The following is a 22121-nucleotide window of genomic DNA, read 5'->3' as shown; positions in this document are numbered from 1 at the left end:
TTCTTCTTTTCAACATCAGCTGTGGTTTCCAGATGTGGCGTGTGGCGGGGGCTGCTACAGGTTAGCGTCTGTGTCTGAGCTGCTTCCTGCTGAAACGATGATTCACATCAAATCTTATTAAAAAGACGCTGTTCTGTTTGGATGATGATGTCTCTCTGAACGGACGCCATCAGAGTCTGAACGCTGTGACGAAGGACGATGACGGAGCAGAAAACAGTTCATCTCTTTGAATAAACTTTATTAATCCTCTGAGATCACAGAACAAACACCTTCAATTAAAAGCTTTTAATTAGAAGATGAAGTCAGTTTTAAAGGTTCCTTCATTTTCACAGATTTTGTCTCCTGAAATCTTTTTCCTCTGAATGTCAGTCAGTGATGTCTCTGTGTTTTCCTGCTGTTAAACCCTTTATTCAAGTGAAGGATGGGAGTTCTCCCTCCTCCTCAGTTTGTTTTCACAAGTCTTGTTAATAAAGCTTTAATGATTCAGAGCCTGTTGAGGCGAGGGCGGACGCTGCCTCGATTGTCCCTCGCAGATGAGACGACGGCGGGAAAACAGAGCGCGAGCCGAGGTAGCAGCCGACAGGACGGGGAGGATCTGCCTGTGGTCGGGGGAATTCACCCTGACTCATCTGATGAGGTGCGAACGTCTCACGAGGGACTTTATCAATATTTTCTTTGGGCATGTATCTGAGTCTATTTGTGTCCAAACACAGAGCTGTTTTTAGACGGATGAAATTCAGTCTGCGCTGCAGCTCGGCGGGAGTTTCCACACATCCCTCAGTGTCAGGACGAGCTCTGCGGGCCAAGAGGACGAGGCGGTGAAACTCTGACAGGATCCAAACTCTCACTCGATTCACTCGCACTCAAACACTGTCGGCTTCAACCGTCACAGGAACCAATCAGCAGCTTCAAATCTCCGTCTCTGAGGACACGTGTGAGCGTCTCTGCAGGGTGCAACATGCACATCCCCAGGTCTCAGGGTGTTGCTCATACCTGAGTGTTACCAGCTGATTGGCCGATCCTGCCTCTGTCAGGCTCATACTGTCTCACATCAGCTCGACAGGAACAGCCCGTCTCACCTGGAGGAGCTCGTTAGGACTCTAGACTTCAGAAGTATGGTCTGATGTGCGGCTCCTGGGGGACAGACAGGGACAGGGGGACAGACAGAGAGACAGGGGGACAGACAGATGGAGAGACAGACATAGGGACAGACAGAGACAGTAACATGGACCTTGACTTCAGGAGGTTGTGTTGACCCACTGAAACAGGTTTATATCCAGTTATTGATATTAATCACATTAACTCAGTGAATAAATAGTTTATATAAAAAGACCCATTTCTTATGACACTGGATTTATATACCCAGTAAATAAAAGGTACTTCATGACGGACGCAGGTGAAACTTGTTTTTCCTCGTCTCTCATATAACCACAACATCTCTGGCCCCCCCCCGAGGGTGACTCAGTGAACACCTTCATCCTCATTCACCTGATGCTCTTTACTTTGTATATTTCAGGTTTTAACCCTCAGTGTGAGTTCAGCACTTTCTCAAACAGTGAGTGGATCAGGAGGAGGCAGCGCACCGGCGAGAGAGGCTTAAATATCCAGGAGAAGAGTCCAAGGCAAACACTCTCAGAGACCTGGAGATCCAGTTTCAGTGGTAACAATAGTCCGACAACAAGAGGAGTCCCAGACCACACAGACACCGAACACACAAGCTGTAATTCACCACAATCAGCCGCATGTGCAACGTTTGCTTTGGGATCCGTGTTAATAAGCAAATTGTTGCAGTTTGATTTCAAAGAGGCTTCGCAGTCAGACTCTTATTATGAAGGAGAGCTCCTGGCAGAGCGACGGGGGCCTTCTGATTGGTGGATTTATTAAATATGGCTGTTCTCTGGCTCCTGCAGCGGCGAGGACCTGATGAACACTTTCCCAGGCTGCGGTGACCTGTGGTAACCTCAGCGGGATACAACTTATTTATATCAGAGAAGAAAACAACTAAATGACAAATCATGATCACATGGTGGTAATATAAGAAGAATTATAGATTATAGATTATAGATTTCCATCTCAACCTCAAAGTCCTCCATACGTTGCTGTTAGACCTCATCGATCACACAGGTCCAACCTTCTGATACAACCCATAGGACTGTCTCCTGAAATAGTGTCGGTGCGTTGGCAGGTGTACTGAACCCTGGTTGCCATGGTTACAGTAATAAACGAGCTGTGACATGGTCTTCGAAGACCGCGAAGGCCTGATCAAAATGAGAAGGTCTGGTCTACGGAGGATTTTTCATCGTGCGTCACCAGCTGTTCCCGCTCTTACCGTTGCCATGCAGCTCCTGTCGCCTAGCAACTTTGACAACACGTGACTTTTTTACAAAAATCCTGAGGTTTTACGATCCCTGGTTTTAACAGCTGTACCGTTCACTGTTGATCTGAGCTGAAACACAACGCGTGCAGTGAATCTTGGGATATGTCGGACCACGAAGGATCCACCTGTTGGAGATTAGATGACCTTCGTTGTCATGGTTACAATAATAAATTAAGATTGTGGAAGATTGATGAATAAAAGAAACAACATTAATCACTGGTTTGACACGGGAATCGAACGCCGGTCTCCCGTGTGAAAGTCCACCACCTCCTCCTGACACTTTGTCGCTCTTGCTCCCATCATAATTACTATGACCACTAGAGGTCGCCTAGCAACAAATCGTAACTATGGGTCGTACGAAGCTGCTGCATAGACGAGCAAGGAGGACAGTCTTCTCTGGTTGGGCGGCCTGAGCGTTGCCTGGGAGACAACACTCAGGGCAAAGAAAGAAGATCTACCTTAAATGAATAAAGTTTACAAAAAAGTGTGTGTGTCTGATTGATCTCATTCAGGACGGACACTGTGAAGGCTCTGACATCCAGCTCTGGATGAGGCGTGTAGATTTGTATCCGTCGCACGACATGACCAGGAAGCTCGAACTGAATTTCATCATCCTCGCTCCAAACTTCAGCGCAGCTGTGTTTATGTGTGAATACAGTTTGTCCTTGAAGCTAATCTGAACCTTTGCATGAACACATCTGATTCTGTATAAAAACAGTTTCTTCAGTGTGATTGTCTCATCGTGGATCTGCTCACAGCTCAGGACACGCAGATGTTAGAAAACAAAATCCATTTCTGAAATGACCAAACCCCGACTCGACCTGAGTTTGAGGCTCCGGGCAACAGAACAGCCTGAAGCTAATAACCCAGAACCTGATCCGGAGGCTGGAGCTGTTTGCTTTGGGCCTGGGAGCTGAACTCTCCTCCAGTGGGACGATCATGTTGTTGTGTGTGAGCTGGACATGGAGCAGGCAGCTGTTTGCTAACACGTTAGCCACAGCGTCTGTTAATGCCCCTTATAATGACAATAATGATTGAGCTTTAAATCCTAGTGGGATTATTAAAAACACCAAAATAAAAGCTTTTATTTCTCCTCATAGCTGAAGGTTTTTTTCTCTGGTATCTCCAGCGTTGGCTCCATCACCAAGAATTTATACCAGCACACACACACATCAGTAAATTACCTCTCCCAGCAGGCCGAGCAGCCAGAGTACAGATGTAGGCCTAATTATAGAGAGTCCTCCTGAAAGAAAGTAATCCTCCCCGGTCTTGGAGAGCTTTCAGTCCTGGAGGAGGCTCCTCGACTCATCAGCCTGTAAATCAGCGCTCCATTGGCCCCGGCTCCACTTCCTGCCCCCACGGCGGGCCTCACACTCTCTGAATCACCGCGAATCCCGAGCACTGGAGCCGTGGGGAGGCCAGGTACGTTTGCTTATGTTGCACTGCTGGACGCCGGAGTCTGCGGCGAGGATCTGGACCTTTTTTCAAAACGTGGAAGTTTAAAAAGCTCCAGAAGAGACGGAGCACAAGACGTGGCTGCAGCGCTCAGGAGAAACCCGACAGAGAGGAATTAGCAGAAACACTGATCAGAGACATTTCCTCTTTCTGTTTTAATTCAGTGGAAAGAAAAGAAGCTTTGTTCTTGTGTTGATGCTGAAAAAAACCTGGATGTAGACGACGTTAAAGACTTAGTGCTGCAGCTCCACCCCTCCCTGACTGTCCTGCCACCCACGAAGGACGAAGAGACGTTTTCTTGATTTTCCAAAACAGACGATCTGACATCACACACACACACACACACACACACACACACACACTCAGTGACTGGCTCAGATCACCGTGATGTAGAGACGAGGGATCAAACTGTCCAACGTTAACTAGAACTTAAAGTATCTGTTATAATCATGACAAAGAGCTGGAGTGTCTCTCTGGGTTGTGTTGCTTTTAGTTTGATGAACAAACTGTTGATGATGATGTTGAGCAGAGTGTCAGGGGCCCGGTTCAGGGGCCCGGTTCAGGGGCCCGGTTCAGGGGCCCGGTTCAGGGGCCCGGTTCAGGGGCCAGGTTCAGGGGCCCGGTTCAGGGGCCCGGTTCAGGGGCCCGGTTCAGGGGCCCGGTTCAGGGGCCCGGTTCAGGGGCCCGGTTCAGGGGCCGCAGCCTTCAGGGGTGTGGCCCTTCGTATCCGTCACAGACTGCGAAGGCCGAACCGAAAATCGACCGTCTGATATACGGAGGATTTTCGCTTTGCGTCATCAGCTGTTCCCTTACGCTTACCGTCGCATCGCAAAGCGCGGCTCCTGTCGCCTAGCAACCTTGACAACACGTAACTTTATCTTTAAAAATAATACAACTTTTTGTTTGAAGTGTCTTGGTTTTCACAGTTGAACCGTTAGCTGTCGATCTGAGCAACAACACTGACATTTAACAGCGAGATCCTCAGACTGTCGCTGCTGTTTGCCGCCATTTTTATTTTCAGTACCGGCGTGCAATGAATCATGGGAGAATAATAATAATAAACTTTATTTATATTGCACTTTTCATACAAGAAATGTAGCACAAACTACAAAGAAATGAACTGCTTCACATGAACGACAGAAAGAACATAAAATATAAACCGTTAAAAACAAGAAAAAGAAAATAAAGAAGAGAAGCGCTGGACAGGTGAGGCCAGGAAGGATTCACCTGTTGGAGCCTTCCATGTCCAGGAAAAGAAACCAGGTGAACCGCACCTCCTCTGCTGCACTGCTCTGCCAGTCAGCTACAGCAGGTACACTATGTGGACAAAAGTATGCGGACACCTGAACATTGCAGTAACGTGACAGTTGAACTCGTCTTCGCTCTCCTGGTTTCAGTCTTTCCTCCAAATGTCGAAGCTCCTGCAGTGATTTGTTCCAGTTCAGCTCCAGGAGCATGAGGGAGGTTTAAACCTGATCCAGACCCGATCACCTGGATCAGGATCAGACCAATCAGACTGAGATAACCATCTGAGTTATTAGTTTGGGAAAAGCAAATCTGAATCCAGCCAACATCTGTCAGTGCAGCAGATTATTATTCTGCGAAGCTGCTGAAATATGATCAGCCCTCTCTCCTGTCAGTCAGCAGTGAAAACATAAACTCCCTGCAGCCTCACCTGGGCAGGTAATAATCAGGTTGGACTCATACCTGCACGTCAGGATCCATGAAAACGTCTTTTCTTCTGTCGTCAAAGCAGAGCAGACACACCCCGATCCAGCCTGAATCAGACGGCTTCTCAGACTCTCCAGGTAATTGCCGAGCTGTCAGGTGAGAGGCTTTGATGTTCAGGGGAGCGTTTGTTTCGCTGATCATCATCATTGTTCGGCGCTGAGCCGCCGAGCAGAGCATAATAACAGGGAGGCCGACACATCCTGCAGGCTGACACTCACTGTTTATCATGTGGAGGAGAATTAAAGCTGAACATCCAGAGGGGGGATTAAACCGGGACACAGTGGATGTAATGAAATCTGTTTATGCTTTCTCTGTAGCAGGGCGGGGTCGTAATGACATCAGAGCTCAGGTAAATACATGACTGGAGAAAGTGAAGCGTCGTCGTGTGATCAGAGGCTCCAACATCTGGATTTCTCATGAGAATTTTATTTTTTTCTACGATTTCACAGTTTATAGAAGTTAACTGTGCTCATCAGCAACACCCTGTAACCAACATTAGAGGGAACAAGCTGCAGTTCCTCTAACGACCACTAGAGTCTGGCTCCAACAGTGAGTCAGTCCCCATAGACTCCCATGTTCAAATGTCCAACTTTACAGCAGAAATAAACATGTTTACAGCCTGGTACAAAAACTTCATGACACCTGTTTATATAACTCACCTGTTTATATAACTCACCTGTTTATATTTTATTCAGGACTACAGTTATGGAGGATTGAGGGCGTGGCCTCTTTGAGTGACAGGTGGGTGAACGTATGCGCTCTCTCCATTCTCGACAAAAACCCGATGTGAGCTGGTCTTAGCTGGTGTTTTGACCAGTGGAAAAGGGGCTTGTGGGTAAAGTTGTTCTTCACACATCAGCACCAGATGTTCGGAGGAAAGTAAATTCAAAATTATGTTTTGAAAAGTTGCTGCACTAATAAGTTTTAGTTTAAAGACGCGTCACTTCTGCGTTCCACATTTCGGGATCCGATTCCAGTCTGGACGGGCGGAAACGATGACACGGAAACCTGCGTTCACTTCCTGGTTGGATCACGGCGTGTCCTTCTCTCTTGTGTCTTCCGCCGCCATGACCGTCATTCTCCCTTTGTTCGTCATCAGTGTCAGAAGAAGGAAACCTGATGAGTCACAGTCTTTACGTCTTCCCATAATCCCCGGAGGTTAAAGTTATTGATAAATGTACACGTGTGTGTCATCGTGTTATGTGTCGTCGTCTGGGTGACGGAGGCTGACTCACCCTGACTCTGGTTCGACCCGCGTTGACTCCGTTCAGGACTCTGACGTCTCCTCAGGTCGATCTCTTCCTCCACCTTCTTCTTCTCTGATCTGATTTTAGCATCCAGCAGCTATTTCAGCCTCTCCGCCTCCGAACACCAGCGTCTATTGTTGCACTAAATATGACAGCAGTAAAAGAGGGGAGACCTCAGTAAAGTGAAGCTGGAAAAACACATAAAGAGCCGAGTAAATTACTGTGTACAGGCCTGTGTGTGTGTGTGTGTGTGTGTGTGTGTGTGTGTGTGTGTGTGTGTGTGTGTGTGTGTGTCTGGCAGCAGCAGCTTTTATTTCCTGACATGGAGGCTTTTTATGACCTCTGTCATTTTGGTCTGCGGCGGTGTGCCTGTGGTCAGTCACTGTCTTCCTCCACTTATCCCCCATAATTCATTTCTCTCTCAGGATTGACAGGCTGGAGGAGGAGAAACTGATTTTTACAGCAAGGAAACTGAAATTTAAATCTACGTTGACCTTCAGACTTGAAGCCGAGAGGTGTGACGGGACGCTGTCAAGGTTTCACTCATGTTTTAGAAAAAGAACGAACTCTGACGAAGGCGAAGACGAGCAGCTCAAAGTTTCAGTTCGACTCTTTCAGGGGAAACTTTGGCACAAACTGGTGCAAATGACGTTTCTCAGCCATGTTGTGCAAGTTCACACCTCGCTGGAGCTTATTCACACGGTTTAACATGAACCAGTTCACATTCATTTCTGCAGTTTTTTTTAATGAGCAGCTCTGAGCTTTTCTTCTTCAGCAGAACCTGTGACTTCAGCGTAAACCACTGTGCAGTCTCAGACCTTTAAAAGCCAAGAAAAATGTGAGTCAAAGTTTTACCTTAAACAATGTGTCATGAAGCAGGACGACTCCAGACGGACAGAGTGTCACTGTAACGCTGCTCCTTGTGTAGAAGGAGGTGCTGTGGAGGTGAAGCTGTAGATGTTCTTCAGCAGGAATCCAGTCAAACATTAGGATTACAGGCCTGAGTTCAGGGTGTCCACATAAACACAGTTCTTCTTTTGTTTTGTGGTAAACAGCTTTTTGGTGCATTAGCCACCTTCTGCTCTCATCATGTTCATAAGCTGCAAACGGTGACAGTGTTTTTAAAAATGGATCCATGTTTTTATTCATATAATTGAATTTGATTTATATTTTTATGTAACTTCTGTTTTCTGTGAATTTGTGTTTTTCTTTTGATTTTAATTCCACCTTTTCTTTCTGTAAAGCTCTTTGTAACCTGCTGTATAAATAAAGTTTATTATTATATTATCATATTCCAGGCAACATGAATCACTGACTGACAGTAGGTGGCAGTAACCTGCCAAATAATTCATCTGTTGTGCTAACAAGCGCAAAAGAAAAAGACGAGGACGTAAAGAAAGCTTTAAACATTTAAAAAACCTAAATGTATGAGTTAGATCTGTTAGATCTGTTAGATCTCCACACGTTCAGCTGAAGCTCAGAATGTAAACAGCTGCTGAAAGTCAGAGGTAAAACTTGAAGATTAAGTTCAGTTGTTGAATTTTTATAAAAGTTTGTTCCCTTCACATTTTGAGTTTTTAAACTTTTCATTTCAACAACGTAGATTTTGTTTCCTTCAGACAAAAGTGGTAAAATCTCATTTCATCATCTTGAACTTGAACTGATTGAACTTCCAGCTCAGATCATCAGCTGCACTGTTCGACTTTCAAGTCTCAAGTAAAACTTTCAAAGCTTCACTTCAGCTTCTTGTTTCAGCAGCGAATGTTCAGTAATAAACGCTAATTGTACGTCATCTCTTCTGGTCTGTGTATGTTTGAATGAAGCATTGTGTTGCTCAGACACATTTACCTTCAGTCCAAACCACAGGAACAAATCTCTGACCCTGTGACTGTAACACACACACGATGCCAGAGTCACATTAATCCAAACCCACGGTGTCGGATCAGGTTCCTTCATTACAAGCACAACAGAAGTTATGAAGGCCCATAAAGACCCCTCCCCCACCTCGCAGAAATACCTGCACACAGGTATGCACCACATGAAAGCAATCCTCTTTACTGGTAACAGTGTAATTAAAGCTCGCCCCGAGGCTTCGCCCTCCTCCAGCGTGTGCATGCACACACACACCAGCAGCAGCCGGCAGACACACACAGCACCAAATATTTACAAGAGGAAACTGCAGCGACGTGAAGTGTGAGCGCGATGACTCTGTGTGGTCTGAACGCATCACACCTGCCCGCCCCCCACCGACCAATCCCGGCACAGAATTCCCCCTTCTCGCTGTAAGAATGCGTGTTTTGTGTGTCTGTGGGCGACTGGCGGTGGGTCAACGCAGTCAAACGCTGTTTGTTTCACAGCAGAAGAAGAACGTCGCTCAGCTGGAACTGAACCTTCATTTACATGAAGTCAATGTTTCTGCTGCAGCTGTTCATACGTGTGATTTACAACACGTGCAGCTCTGATCATCCGTGTCTGAGGTCATTGTTTTTTTGAAGTCGGGGAATAAATAAAATATATCAATACAGGAACATTTCTGATGCTAGATAAAGTAAACAGGGAATAAATTATTTCCATTAAAACTGGCTTTAATTACATGGACTTCGGCTGATGATGTTTGACACACTGACACAATATGAACATGGCATTAAACACATTTCCATCCTGCCATTTTTACACAAACATTTTAAAAAAATGTATCCTCACAAAGCTGTTCGTTAAGACACCCCCTCAGTTACTGTCAATCTGTTCAGGTTGTGGAGTTCCTCAGGGATCCATCCTTGGTCCTCTATTATTCTCATCTACAAATTTCTTTTTAAACATTTAATTTACATAAACAATACAAAATTCATTTTGTATTCATACATTGTTATGCAGATGATACACATCTGTACACATAAGATAAATATCCATGTCCTTCATCATCTCTGGCCTCTGTCATTTCCCACATCAATCTCTGCTCTTCTTCACTGGTTACTTGTCAGTTTTAGTATTAATTCTAAGATTTTATTTATTGTTTGTTATTTTACATTTAATATTTCAGTTGTTTTAAATCACTTAAAAACCTCAAACTTGGCAGAAATCTGTGAAAATAAGAAAACAAACACTGTAGACCCAGACCCAGGGTTTTTGTCAGCTCCAGGACTTGAAGCTCCTCCTCTGAAACACTCCACAGCTGGACGAATAACTTCTGTCAGCTCAGAGAGGAAGAGGAGGAAGACGAGGTGGAGGAGGGACAGAGGTGTCCAGCTTCCATCTTGGGTTTCCTCTGCAGCTCCTGCTTCACGGGGGGGGGTCCTGGTCCTGGTCCTGGACCTGATGGTCTGTCACCACCGTCTGCCCACACCTCTGACATGAGTCTGTGCCTCCTCGCTGACCTACAGGAGGGGGAGGGGGAGGGAGGGGGGTCAGGTGTCCAGGTGATTGATGTTTGTGATACTGAAGCCTGAGTCAACAGGAGTTCAACCAACATGTGTGAGCGTCGCTGTGAGCTGATGTGTTGTGGAAATATTCAGTTTCTTGAAGGATGAAAACTTCAGTAACTCTTACACACAATGGTTGTCGTGGCAACCAGTTTAAAATATACACAAAACAGCAGTAAAAGCTCCTTCAGCAAACCCCCAGAGGCTCTAATGACACGTGGTGATCTGTTCTAAAGATGCTGATATTTTATCTTTACAAGTGAAGTTTTGAGCCGATGATGGCGGCTGAAGGTTTTGGTTTATTATTGTGTTGGTTTGTTGTGGTGTTGCGTTGTTGTTGCTACATTGTCGTGGGTGTGTTTTCACTGGAGCATTGTTGTTGCGTTGTTGCTATTGTTGCTACATGGAAGTTGTTGCATTGTGGTTGTTGCAGTGTTACATTGTTGCGTGCTGGTGCATCGTTGTTATGGTATTGTATTGTTGTCGTGTTGCTGTGGCTGCCTTTCCGCTGGTGCGTCGTGACATTGTTATAGTTGCTATTGTCACTATATCGTTGATGTTGCATTCTTGCTTTTGTTGCGTCTTCGCTGGTGCATCGCTGTTGTTGCATTGTTGTTGCCGCTGAGTTGTTGCACCGCTCTGGTGGACGGCAGCTCGTCCACGATCAGTTGCTTCTTCCTGTTTCTGTGACATCAGACTTTAAAGCTTCAGAGAATCAGCTGATTTTCTAGATTTACTGTTTATTTCTGGAGGAGGAAAAATGTCTGCTGCTTCTGATGTTTCAGACTGTCGAGGAGGATTTTGAAGAATGTCCCACATAAGAAAAGTAAATGGGGGGGGGGGGGTAATGAGGAAGTGCACAGTGTCTGATCATCTCTGCAGCTGCTCTTCACTTTAAAGTTTAACTGAATGAGAAACGTTATAAAAACCAGAGGGACGTTTAGGTGTTCAAAGGCGCCTCAGAGACGTTTTTATGTTGCTGACTTCAAAAGTCAAACTCGGCCTGTTACACATGTCGTACATGTTGTAAAGGAAAGAGCCGCCTCCTCCACCTACAGTGAGGGTTTGATTTTTATTTACTCTCTCAGTTCATTTCAGAGCATTAACTCAGAACAGAGTGGGTGTATTTTATTCTGAAAAACTTCCAGTGGACTGTAAAATCTGACAGTCTGGCAGACGGGACCTCACTTATTTTATTTTCTGGAGTCCTTGAAAAGATTTTGAAACATTTCCTCCTGAACACTTGAGTGTATTCAGTCTCCAGAGGGAAAAAGTCAGTCAGTCTGTGATGGAGGAGGCTGCCGAGTGTTTGTATCACTCAGAGAAAATACCTCGCCTCTGATTGAGCACGTCTTAAAATAACTGCACGCTGAGGGAGCCTCAATTAATTTTTCCACACCACCACTGAACAAAACTTTCCAAGAATTATGTAATTTCATCTGACGGCCCAGAAAGCTCGAACTCACCTCTGCACACCGCCCCCTCATGGAGGACGCTGCAACTGCAGGCAGTTATTCTCTCTCTGAGACAAGAATCCATTCAACACCTTTAATTCATCTTTAACAACAGACAACAAATAAATCAAGTATTTTGGGACCAGAAATCCCTTAATTTGTGCTTTTTAATTATTAAATATACTCAGTGTGCTCTAATGAACCTCATAAACCACACACCAACACATAACAGAGGGTGGGGTGGGGGGGTCATCACTTCAGTGCAGTACCACATAATTAAATCTACACTGAACATTAAATCTCTTTGTGGTCTTTTAACTGAACTCTATGACTAAACAAGAAATATAAATATGGCCCTGGGGCCCGGGGGCCCGGGGCCTGCTCAGTAATCCGTCATGTTGATTCCAGATCATGTCAGAACTGTAGTTATCAGTGGTTACCAGTTATTCCCTCCAGAAGAGGAAGATTTAACGATTCAGGTGACTTGGTTTCTTTAGAGACATCGAGCTGACGTGTCGGGCAGATGATTGATCGAACAACCTGTCAATCGCAACCTAACGTCAACCGATCAGATTCTGCATCCTTCTCATTATGCCCCTCCTCCAGCGGAGCCAGGTGGCGAATCAAAGTCCTTGGATGAAGAAACGCTCTCGGAGAGAACGCTGACCTCTTCAGAAGCCGCCACTGTTGTTTACAAACAGTCGCTTCTCGCCGTCGTTACACCTCACACCTGTAGCTGCTGTTACATCATTAACAACAGCGGAGCCACTGACTGACTGAGTGATGGAGTTGTATCATTGGTTGTTGCTCTTTCACAATAAATCGTCTCGTCACTTTATTCACCAACGTTTCCGACCCTTTAGTGACAAACCCAGCGAGCAGCGGCAGATCTCAGTCAACATGAAATATCTTGATATATCATGTGTAAGATGCAGGTGTGTGTTTACCTGTGTGTTGACATGTGCTGGTGGGGGTGGGGGGGGGGTCTTGCTGGTCTTATATAGGTCTTTATAGGTCTTTCTGATGAACAGGAAACGCTCGCAGCTCTCTGACTGATTATGTTGCTCTAACTTGTACAAATATTTGGAGGCTGATTATTTTGGAAGTGCAGCTTTTTTTTTCTCCCACCTGAACCTGGATAAATACAGTGCAGAGGACCTGTCCGTCTCCACGGTGACGGGCAGGGGGGGCAGGGTGCAGCATCGCCGGTGGGCCAGGTGAGACGAGAGGAGGCTGACGGAGACCAGAGGACGTTTGGCCGAGAGCTCAGGAGGGGGAGGGGCGTGGAAACTTCTGGAAGTCGTCACAAACAGGCAGAAAAACACAAAACATTCCTATAACATAAGTGTCTTCAGTATTAATATTATTCTAATATAATTTTTTTTTTTTATATTTCCATGTTTTCAGTTTTTTCTTATTGCAATTTCTATTATGTCTTACATTTAGTTTATTTCCATTTTAATATTTATTCCATTTAGTTTGTTTTCTGTACATATTATACATTTTTATTCTATTTTTATTTCTTATGTTTTTTAACATACATTATACAGTCCATCAGTTTTTGTGAATACATTTACATTCATTTGCATTTTGTTTTCATTAAATTAATTCAATGTGCATGTCTCTACTTTTTAGATTGTGTATTTCAATTCACTCCATCTTACTTTTTTTATTTTGTACTTTTTATTGTATTTTTTCTTTTGTTTTATCTTATTTTATTTACATTTATAGACTTTGTTTTGTTTTTTTTCATTATATTTGTTTAGTTCTTCCATTTACTTCATTTTCATTGTATTGTTATTTTTAGATTAGAAAGAAGCTTTTTTGTATTTCAGTTTACTCTTTAATCACATTTGTGATTATTGTGATCTATTACTTTATTTAATAGTTTTTTTACTTAAATGTTTTTTATTTGTTTTCTACGTCATTTTACTTAAATTAAATTGTATTTTTATTTCAACATTTCAGTTGCTGTTTTCTTCTTTGCTGTTGTGACATCGGAGTTTGTTGTATTTTATTTTGTAGAATGATGCCGTTGAGGTTTTTCCTCAGAGACTCTCACAGCTTGTTTTTTCCCAGAAACCCCGGCAGTCCCTCTGAGTGTCAGTGGATTACTCAGCGCCGAGGGGACGACTGGACGTCCTGACGAATCGCAGCCTCAGACATCAACAACCAACCAGAGGCTCCTCTTTCCATGATGTCAGAGCAGGAAACTGATGAAGCTGATGATGAATCTTCATCAGGAGGGAGGTCCGAGGGTTTTGACCCATTTACAGTCAGTGGAGTTCATGCAGACGTGTAGGCAAAGCTTATTTGTGTAGTCGTTGGAGTTGTTGCACCTTTTTAAATCACTTCTCGAAACACTCGTATGAAGCAGTTTTTAATTCTTGATTTAAATTTAACTTTTGGTTTTATTTTCTTTTGCTGCTCCTCATTTTCACGACGCGCTGCTTCTCTGTCTTTTACTGCTTTGTTTTGTTTTGATGTTTGTACAGCATTTGGTAACTTTGTTTATATGAATAAAGTTATTATTATTATTTCTTTTCTAAAATCTATAGTGCATCATGAGCTGTGACACATGAGTTTTCCTTCCTCTCAGACCTGCTGCATGTGGTTCTGATCCACCGCAGCAGCTTTGACCTTCTGCACATTCGTCTTCACACTGTGAGTTCTGACAGCGACCGTCCTGCTGCGACTCTCCGTGTGTTTAAAGTGAATAATGTGAGTTATATGTGGAGCTGCAGTGACTCAGAGCTTCACGTCTGTCTGCAGCCGTCTGCTCTTTGTCTGCGAGGCAGGTCGACCGTGTGGAGGCATTTCCTGTTGGAAACTGGTCTGGGTGGAAGATGGACTGAAGGTCTGAGAGATCACTGTGAGTGTGAGTGGGTCACACTGACAAACAGCTTCAGCGTCTGTGCTGCTGAGCTTTCAGCTGCTGGTCTTCATCTGAACGTGGAAAAGAACCAAAGCATATAAAGAGTCGTCCAGGTGGAGGCAACGAGATCGTCGGCCCATCGGCCAATCAGAGCATCAGGAGGCTGATCAGCTACAACAGCAGACAGGTGAGGAGTTAATCCTCCTCCAGCTGAACCATCAGCCTCAGTCACTCTGATGTTTCTGAATCAGACACAAGAACTTTAAAACCTAAAGTGACATATTTCCTCCTCAGAAAATACACGTGTGATAAAGCATAAAAACAGAATTTAAGTAAACAAATAGATAAAGAAACAACGAAAATGAAAGATAGAAAATGGTTTCAAATCATGAATATTGGTAAATAAAGAACCACAAAACAAATTTACAAAATCAACTGAAATTTTAAATTGTTTTCAGAAACTTTAAAAGTCAAACAGATGTTTAGTTTCTGTAAATATTACTTCTATATTCAGAAGTTTTAAATTCTTCATACAGCTCCAAATAAGTTTAATAATAAAAAATAAAACAGAAAGATGAAACTACTGATTTAATCTTTGCGTTTAGCTTTAAAGCTCCTCCAGTGTAAAGGTCTGTGTCCATGTGTAGTGTGATTATAGATTATAGATCAGCTCTAGCTTCTATATTAATACTGTGAAAGTATCAAAGCCTCAGTCCACAGAGAAATGCACACAGCCTGTATTCAGAAACTGAGCCTTAAAACCAGCCGTCAGGACTTCTGGAACTTTGTGATGTCACAACGAAGCAGTCACCAAGCCCCGCCCACCTGGACCTACCATCCAAACCTTGCAGGATTTGGTTTCTCTGAGTGTTTTTACCTGAAATCTGCTTTATTTTTATCATATATTTTTTATCATATATTTATGCCGCTTTTCCATTTTTCCTGCTCAGGTTCAATCCTGAACCAGTGACCTCTGACCTTTAGGCCACCACTGATGCTGAATCAGATAAGATCAATGTAGAGCAGTGAAAAGTACCTGGAAACTGTACTTTACAGTATTTGAGTAAATGCTAGAGTTTCATCACATTATTCCTTCAGCTTTTACACTGAATCTAAATTTACCATTTGACTTTATTATTATTCCTGTTATTGGTTTTATATGACTTTTTTTTTTGGGACTATTTATTATTTTATTAATCACATTTTCTTTCTCCTTGTTACTAGTTTTAATTTACACACCTTTTTTCACTGATCTGATGTTGGTTTGAATTATTTCATCTTTTTACGTGTTTTTTTTCATCTGTGTTTAATGTTTTATCTGCTGGATGTTTGAAGCAGCACATTGTTTCCAGCGGGGATGAAATGTGCTGTGTAAATAAAGTTTTGTTTGCTATTTATTTCCTTTCTGATCACATGATCACGAGGTCGTCGTCGTCACATCTCATCTGTATCCGTCTCTTCTCTTTATTTTTCTCCACACTGTTTCATGGCGTGCGTTCCCGGCGCAGAGGCGGCAGGTTTGTATCGGAGCTGCTGGTTTTCTCCTCCTCAGACTCGGACGTTGTGTGTGTGCAGAGCGAATGTAGGTCTGAGTGTGTTCACCTAGTTTCTGAGCCCCGCAGTCGGACACAATGACGTCTCTGTAGCGAGGGGTAATTATTTGGAAAGCGGCTGGTGACCACACCTCGGCCTCCTCTGACAGCCCCATTAAATGTGACGTGGGTGAGCTGAGCCCAGGAATAATGGTGTGTGCGCCTCACACTGGGACCTTTCTAACCTCCTCTTCTACAACCTCCTCCTCTTCTACACCTCCTCTTCTACACCTCCTCCTCTAACCTCCTCCTCTTCACCTCCTCCTCCTCTTCACCTCCTCCTCTACAACCTCCTCCTCTAAGAAGAGGAGTATAAGAAGAAGAGGAGTATAAGAAGAGGAGTATAAGAAGAGGAGTCTAAGAAGAAGAGTATAAGAAGAAGAGGAGTATAAGAAGAAGAGGAGTATAAGAAGAAGAGTCTAAGAAGAGGAGTATAAGAAGAGGAGTATAAGAAGAGGAGTATAAGAAGAGGAGTATAAGAAGAGGAGTATAAGAAGAGGAGTATAAGAAGAAGAGGATAAGAAGAAGAGGAGTATAAGAAGAGGAGTATAAGAAGAAGAGGATAAGAAGAAGAGTATAAGAAGAAGAGTATAAGAAGAAGAGTCTAAGAAGAAGAGGATAAGAACCTCCTCCTATAAGAAGAAGAGTCTAAGAAGAGGAGTCTAAGAAGAAGAGGATAAGAACCTCCTCCTATAAGAAGAGGAGTATAAGAAGAAGAGGATAAGAACCTCCTCCTATAAGAAGAGGAGTATAAGAAGAAGAGGATAAGAACCTCCTCCTATAAGAAGAGGAGTATAAGAAGAAGAGGATAAGAAGAAGAGTCTAAGAAGAAGAAGAGTATAAGAAGAGAGGAGTATAAGAACCTCCTCCTATAAGAAGAGGAGTATAAGAAGAAGAGGATAAGAAGAAGAGTATAAGAAGAGGAGTATAAGAAGAAGAAGAGTATAAGAAGAAGAGTATAAGAAGAAGAAGAGTCTAAGAAGAGGAGTCTAAGAAGAAGAGTATAAGAAGAAGAGTATAAGAAGAAGAGTATAAGAAGAAGAGTCTAAGAAGAAGAGTATAAGAAGAGAGTATAAGAAGAAGAGTCTAAGAAGAACCTCCTCCTATAAGAAGAAGAGTATAAGAAGAAGAGTATAAGAAGAAGAGGATAAGAAGAAGAGTATAAGAAGAGGAGTCTAAGAAGAAGAGTATAAGAACCTCCTCCTATAAGAAGAAGAGGATAAGAACCTCCTCCTATAAGAAGAAGAGTATAAGAAGAAGAGTATAAGAAGAAGAAGAGTATAAGAAGAAGAGGAGTCTAAGAAGAAGAGTATAAGAAGAAGAGTATAAGAACCTCCTCCTATAAGAAGAAGAGTATAAGAAGAAGAGGATAAGAAGAAGAGTATAAGAAGAGGAGTATAAGAAGAAGCCTCCTATAAGAAGAAGAGGAGTCTAAGAAGAAGAGTCTAAGAAGAAGAGGAGTCTAAGAAGAAGAGTATAAGAAGAAGAGGAGTATAAGAAGAAGAGTATAAGAAGAAGAGGATAAGAACCTCCTCCTATAAGAAGAAGAGGAGTCTAAGAAGAAGAGTATAAGAAGAAGAGTATAAGAAGAAGAGTCTAAGAAGAGGAGTCTCAGAAGAAGAAGAGGATAAGAAGAAGAGTCTAAGAAGAAGAAGAGTATACAGAAGAGGAGTATAAGAAGAAGAGTATAAGAAGAGGAGTCTAAGAAGAAGAGTATAAGACGAAGAGTCTAAGAAGACCTGGAGTCTAAGAAGAGGAGTATAAGAAGAAGAGGATAAGAAGAAGAGTATAAGAAGAAGAGGAGTATAAGAAGAAGAGTATAAGAAGAAGAGTATAAGAAGAAGAGGAGTCTACACCTCCTCCTCTTCTACACCTCATCCTCTTCACCTCCTCCACACCTCCTCCTCTACACCTCCTCGTCTTCTACACCTCCTCCTCATCTACACCTCCTCCTCTTCTACACCTCCTCCTCCTCTAGACCTCCTCCTCTTCTACACCTCCTCCTCCTCTTCACCTCCTCCTATACACCTCCTCCTCTTCTACACCTCATCCTCTACACCTCCTCCTCTACACCTCCTCCTCTTCTACACCTCATCCTCCTCTTCACCTCCTCCTCTACACCTCCTCCTCCTCTTCACCTCCTCCTCTACACCTCCTCCTATTTACCTCATTCTCTACACCTCCTCCTGCTCTACACCTCCTTGTCTTCTACATCTCCTCCTCCTCTTCACCTCCTCCTCTACACCTCCTCTTCTTCTACACCTCCTCCTCTTTACCTCCTCCTCTTGTACACCTCCTCCTCCTCTTCACCTCCTCCTCTACACTTCCTCTAAACCTCCTCCTCTACACCTCCTCGTCTTCTACACCTCCTCCTCTACACCTCCTCCTCCTCTACATCTCCTCCTCTGAACCTCCTCCTCTTCACCTCCTCCTCTACACCTCCTCATCCTCTACACCTCCTCCTCTTCTACACCTCCTCCTCTTCACCTCCTCCTATTTACCTCATCCTCTACACCTCCTCCTCCTCTTCTACACCTCCTCCTCCTTTTCACCTCCTCCTCTACACCTCCTCCTCTACACCTCCTCCTTTACACCTCCTCCTCCTCTACACCTCCTCCTCTTCACCTCTTCCTCCTCTACACCTCCTCCTCCACTACACCTCCTCCTCCTCTTCTACACCTCCTCCTATTTACCTCACCCTCTACACCTCCTCCTCTTACACCTCCTCCTCCACTACACCTCCTCCTCCTCTTCTACACCTCCTTCTCTTCACCTCCTCCTATTTACCTCACCCTCTACACCTCCTCCTCCACTACACCTCCTCCTCCTCTTCTACACCTCCTCCTCTTCTACACCTCCTCCTCCTCTTCACCTCCTCCTCTACACCTCCTCCTCCTCTACCCCTCCTCCTCCTCTACACCTCCTCCTCTTCACCTCCTCCTCTTCACCTCCTCCTCTACACCTCCTCCTCCTCTACCCCTCATCCTCCTCTTCACCTCCTCTTCACCTCCTCCTCTTCACCTCCTCCTCTACACCTCATCCTCTACACCTCCTCCTTTACACCTCATCCTCTACACCTCCTCTACCCCTCCTCCTCTACACCTCCTCTCCTCTCCACTGTTTTCCACCAAGAGAAAATGTAAACAATAAACTTTAAAAAAAAGAAAAAAAAGATGGACGTCGCCTCTGTGACATCACCCACAGGTTTCTGAAGCTCAGAGTGAGCTGCTCCACCGACGCCATCTTGGCAGTGTGTGACTCCGCCCCTAACTCCCAGCCCTTTGTTTTTAATGTGCACAGATTTCCCCAGTTCTGCCTCTTTCTTCACGTCAACATGTAGAAAAGCTGATTGAAGAAAAAGCTTCAGCGTCGACGCTGAAGCTTCGGATCAGCTGCTGTTGATAAAATCAACAGAAGATTCGTCCATTTACAGTCGGATTTCTACGTCAAACTTCGTCCCTCATTTCCAGACTTTCAAAGAACATCATGTTCATGACTTAAAAATGAATAAAAACAATAAAAGCTTGAATAAAACATGTTGTTTTTGGTTCGTCCTGCAGCGAGGAGGAGTCACTCCTTTTCTTTCCTCCGGTGGATTTGATCTCCACACAGTTCGTGGCTCAGATCCTTCAGATCCTTCAGATCCTTCACCAGCAGTCTGACTCTTTCCCACAGTGAAGTCTTCAGAGGATTCAGATCAGCTGTCAGCACTGAGGCTCTTTGAGCCGCCGTCCAGTCCTGGTTCTGACGGAGACAGATTTTGGGTGGAGCCTCCCTTTAAAGTGACAGTGACGTATGGATGTTTCTGCAGCTCGTCTCCAAGCAAACACACAAACACAAACCCAAGAGCATCCAGAGATCTGAGCCTGAGAGATCCTCCAGAGACCTGCAACCACATCATCATCATCATCATCATCACATGCAACACAATCTGACTCCTGTAACGAGCTGAGCGCCGAGACGTTAGCGGAGAGGAACGAGCAGGAATGCTAACAGACGCAGCAGCAGGAAGAGGAAACAGCGGCGGCCGGCGCCCGGGCCAAACGCTCCTCCCTCAGGACGGCTGTTTTCATTCCAGACGCCGGCCTCGGCTCCGGACGCCGCTCTGAGTAAACGTCTGAGTGATTATTGGAGCGGTGGTTGGCCCATGGCGCTGCAGATGGCTGATAATTGGTGGAGGTCCGGTCCAGCAGCGACCGCATGTTGACGCTGAGGCGGAGACGCTCGGCCGCGAGGTGAAATCTGTGACGCTCGTTGAAAGGAAGGTGCGGACGGACGGAGCGGAGCTGACACTGATCTCACTGATAGAGAAGAAATGACGACACCGAGCAGGACGTGATCCGGATCGAGCCGCTGATAAACAGCCGCCGCTCCGTTCACTCAACCAGGAAACTCTTCCTGCCGAGAGTCAAACACAAACCTGTTGCTGCAACTCACAAACATCCAGAACATCTTCCCTGTTTCTGTGTCTGTACATCATGAATACATTAGATCAGTGGTTTCCAACCTCGTTCCCTCCTTCAAACTTATTTAACTTATTAAACAAATATTGACGACTCGCATCCGAAACCGGAACAATACGGAGGCGAAACAACACGCTCTCTTAGCACTTTCCATTTTAATGCTAACGATGGAACAGTGTTGATTCACCGTCTCTCTAACTCTTTCTTTTTAACTCAACTCTCCATTTTAATCCTCCAGCTTCTGCCACAGATATAATCTGTCAGCGCACACACACACACACACACACACACACACACACACACGTACCGCCGTCGTCCTGTCACTGTGACAGACCTTGATAGTTTTAAAAATTTTAAATGTTTTTAAAGATCAATTTGTGATTTAAACTGACGTTCGTTGTTGCTGCAGATTTAAAGATTTCACACAAATAAAATGAACTTTTTAAAAAAATGAAACCACTGAATAAACTGGACTCCTCTACACCTCCTCCTCCTCTACCCCTCCTCCTCCTCTACCCCTCATCCTCCTCTTCACCTCCTCTTCACCTCCTCCTCTTCACCTCCTCCTCTACACCTCATCCTCTACACCTCCTCCTCTTCACCTCCTCCTCTACACCTCCTCCTCTACACCTCCTCCTCCTCTACACCTCCTCCTTTACACCTCATCCTCTACACCTCCTCTACCCCTCCTCCTCTACACCTCCTCTCCTCTCCACTGTTTTCCACCAAGAGAAAATGTAAACAATAAACTTTAAAAAAAAGAAAAAAAAGATGGACGTCGCCTCTGTGACATCACCCACAGGTTTCTGAAGCTCAGAGTGAGCTGCTCCACCGACGCCATCTTGGCAGTGTGTGACTCCGCCCCCTAACTCCCAGCTCCTTTGTTTTTAATGTGCACAGATTTCCCCAGTTCTGCCTCTTTCTTCACGTCAACATGTAGAAAAGCTGATTGAAGAAAAAGCTTCAGCGTCGACGCTGAAGCTTCGGATCAGCTGCTGTTGATAAAATCAACAGAAGATTCGTCCATTTACAGTCGGATTTCTACGTCAAACTTCGTCCCTCATTTCCAGACTTTCAAAGAACATCATGTTCATGACTTAAAAATGAATAAAAACAATAAAAGCTTGAATAAAACATGTTGTTTTTGGTTCGTCCTGCAGCGAGGAGGAGTCACTCCTTTTCTTTCCTCCGGTGGATTTGATCTCCACACAGTTCGTGGCTCAGATCCTTCAGATCCTTCAGATCCTTCACCAGCAGTCTGACTCTTTCCCACAGTGAAATCTTCAGAGGATTCAGATCAGCTGTCAGCACTGAGGCTCTTTGAGCCGCCGTCCAGTCCTGGTTCTGATGGAGACAGATTTTGGGTGGAGCCTCCCTTTAAAGTGACAGTGACGTATGGATGTTTCTGCAGCTCGTCTCCAAGCAAACACACAAACACAAACCCAAGAGCATCCAGAGATCTGAGCCTGAGAGATCCTCCAGAGGCCTGCAACCACATCATCATCATC

Source organism: Seriola aureovittata, chromosome 22, assembly GCF_021018895.1.
Source record: "Seriola aureovittata isolate HTS-2021-v1 ecotype China chromosome 22, ASM2101889v1, whole genome shotgun sequence".
Classification (NCBI taxonomy): domain Eukaryota; kingdom Metazoa; phylum Chordata; class Actinopteri; order Carangiformes; family Carangidae; genus Seriola; species Seriola aureovittata.
The sequence above is the reverse complement of the archived record's forward strand: the minus strand, read 5'-3'. Positions refer to the sequence as shown.